Source organism: Castanea sativa, chromosome 11, assembly GCF_040712315.1.
Source record: "Castanea sativa cultivar Marrone di Chiusa Pesio chromosome 11, ASM4071231v1".
In the NCBI taxonomy this organism is placed as follows: Eukaryota; Viridiplantae; Streptophyta; class Magnoliopsida; order Fagales; family Fagaceae; genus Castanea; species Castanea sativa.
In genome coordinates, this window is record NC_134023.1 from 68,517,235 (window position 1) to 68,520,598 (window position 3,364).

The 3,364-nt window shown below is 33.2% G+C and overlaps 1 pseudogene; it reads left to right on the forward strand.

Annotated features, from left to right (window-relative positions):
• The first annotated feature begins 240 nt into the window (after positions 1 to 240).
• LOC142617029 (protein FAR1-RELATED SEQUENCE 5-like) lies at positions 241 to 3,364 on the forward strand (annotated as a pseudogene).

A 3,364-nucleotide genomic window follows, 5' to 3' on the forward strand; every position in this document is an offset into this window, starting at 1 on the left:
TGCCTCCTGTAAGGGACCAAGTCAGCTTTGATAATTTTATTATGAGCCTAAAAGTTTCCAATTAGATTTTGGTTTTGTAATAAAACTGGTTTCCGAAATTGGGAAAGTTTATTAAGTTTTAGATTTTCATTTTGTAATTGAACAAATCTCGAATGTCTCTTCAATTGTTCTTATGAATTTTTCTTCTCTTTTATTTTTTCTAGGTTACATTGAAAATAAATATTTACTCAAATTGAAAATATGAGTGTGAGCAATGAAGAACCTGAAATAATCTCTCTTTGTGATGATTTGGTAGAAGACTTGGTGCCTGTTGAACCGGAAATAGTAGAAGATCAAAATGATGTAGACTTGCCTACAAATGATTTGAATCAATCTTTTGCATCTACATGGCCTTTGGAACCATGTCTTGATATGGTATTCGATGACTCAGAAGATGCTTATGCATGTTATAAAGCATATGCAAGGCGAAAGGGTTTTAGCATTCGAATAAATCATAAACGGTCATCCAAAGAAGATAAATCATTGGTTGGAGTGGAATACGTTTCTTGAAGGGAAGGGTTTCGTCATAAAAGTCATGAAAATAAATAAAGAAAAGGTCCAAAACCTACAAAAACTAGAGTGGGATGCAAAGCAATGATGAGTTCAAAGAAATAAGAAGAAGCACGGATTGTAACTAAGTTTGTGGACAATCATTATCATGAACTTCTTACTCCTAAGAGTACAAGTTTACTTCGTGGACATAGAGTGATATCACGTGCCCAAAATTTTTTTATAGATACACTTAATGAGTCAAGTGTACCTATGAGGAAGATAATGTCAGTGTTGAGTAACGAATCTGGAAGTGACTATAATGTTGGTTGTGTTGCAGTTGATGTTCAAAATTATTTGGGCAGTAAAAGAAGGAAATTACTTCAAGATGGAGATGCACAAAGAATGTATAGCCATTTTACTGAGTGTCAATTAAAAAATCTAGGTTTTGTATATGCAATTCAAGTTGATGAACAAGGGCGCATGGGAAATTGCTTTTGGGCAAATGCTAGGTCAAGCATTGTATACCAACATTTTGGAGATGTCGTAACTTTTGACGCTACTTACTTAAAAAATTGCTATGGGATGCCTTTTGTTCCTTTTACTGGGGTTAACCACCATCTCCAATCTGTCATGTTTGGATGTGCTCTGCTTGTGAATGAAACAGAAGAATCTTATACATGGTTGTTGAAGAATTGGCTTGAGGCAATGCTTGGACGTGCTCCTTCTACAATTATCACAGATGATGACAAGGCTATGGGCAAGGCAATTGTAGAGATATTATCGAATACAATTCATAGATTATGTATGTGGTATATTTTACAGAAAGTTCCAGAAAAATTGGCTCATATCTATAATAAATATCCACTTTTTCAAGGGGAATTTCACCATTGCATTCATGATACAATCACTATTGAAGTGTTTGAGTTAGAATGGAGTGAGCTTGTAGAGAAGTATGGGTTGGGGGATAACGATTGGCTGATAAATCATTATATGCAGCATGAAAAATGGATTCCAGCTTATTTACGTAGGAGCTTTTGTGTTGAGATGTCTACAACTTAAAGGAGTGAAAGCATGAATAAATTCTTTAAAGGTTATGTTTGTTCAAGTACAATGATAAGTGACTTTGTGCATCAATATGAGAAAGCCTTAAATGCGCGTTATCTGAAAGAGAAACAGCAAGATGTAAAGACAAAAACTTCAATGCCAATTTTGAAAACATGTTACAAGATGGAAGGAGAGGCGGCAAAAGTTTATACAAGAAAGATGTTTATAAAATTTCAAGAAGAGTTATTTTGTAGTAAAAAATACAAGGCATCCAAATATCGTGAAGAAGGAGTGAAGAAAATATATAAAGTGGCACCTCATGGGAAAGAAAGTCCAATTTATGAAGTGTTATTTGAAATTTCTGAGAAAAAAGCTATTTGTACATGCTATATGTTTGAATTTGTTGGAATTCTTTGTAGGCACATCCTAACCGTTTTTGTGAAAAAATCTCTTGTGGACTTTCTTCCTCCATATTATATTTTAGAAAGATGGACAATCAAGGCCAAGAATAATATTATACATTACATATCTGGTGATGTCATACAGGTGGAGCCACGAATTTCTTCTGCTTTGATGAGAAATAGTTTATTGCTTCATTTTTTGGAAGTTGCAGAAGTAGGGTCATAGTCAATGAAGAAATATGAACATCTTGACCTAGCTCTACGAAAGGTTCATGTGGAGCTTCTAGCCATGCATGATGTTGATGATTTAGTAAGTTCTGATAATACTATACTAAACAGCCAAGTATTATCAAATCTTCTAGGTGCTTTACAAGACCCTCCATATGTTCTATCTAAGGGAAGACCTAAATCTTTAAAACAAAAGAAAACCAACCAACAAAGAAAATAAAATGCAGCATTTGCAAGGAAACGGGCCATGTTAGAAGAACTTATCCATCCATCAGTTCTGTACAGGTACAAGATGTATTTGATTTTATTATTAATATATTTTTTCAACTGGATTTTATAATCAATATTTATTCATTTCTTTTATTTGTTAAACATCCTTAGGACTCTTTGCCATTTATGCGATATCCTCCTACAACGTCAACTTCTATGCCTCAAGGTGCCCATCTTTTATGGTATAACCATTTATTGTTTGATTATCACAAAAGTATAGATTGTCTTCTTCTTTTCTTATTTTTCTTTTTAATTGTGTTCATTCTAATATGTTTTTAATTTGGTTATACGTTCTTTTACACAGGATTGTTAGATGTCACTCACCAACAATTCTAAGAAAAGTGAAGTACAGACAAGATTTTGTTCAAAGAAAATGGATTACCTAACAACAGTTTTTGATTACATATTGTTTTAATTGTGGTGGAGAGAATCAGCTTCCGATATTTTGAATTTGATTGGATTTATTTCACATGAATGCATTTTAGATCAGAAACTTTTAGAAAAATTGTGACAGGTTTTATATTACATGGAAGACATGTATTAAAAGCTTTTTGAGATGTATTCAAAATTCTAAAGTTGCATTGTATTCAATTGTGACAGGTTTTATATTACACCTTCCTGAAAATTAAGGCAACAACTAAGATCAAAACCAGACAGTAAAGAAGGAATGTAGTGTTGCTATACTTCTCTGCCAACTGCTTTGGTGTGAAAACTGAAATGGAAACACAGCCAAACATTAATTTCTTTACTTTGCTAGAATGCTAATTAATGTATATGCTGATTTTCCAAGGGAAGAATCACAAAATGCAAGACAAGATCTCAGCATATGTAGCGCCTTTAAGATTGAAAATTCAGTAGACTGTCTTATTGGTTTAAGCATTCCGGCATAG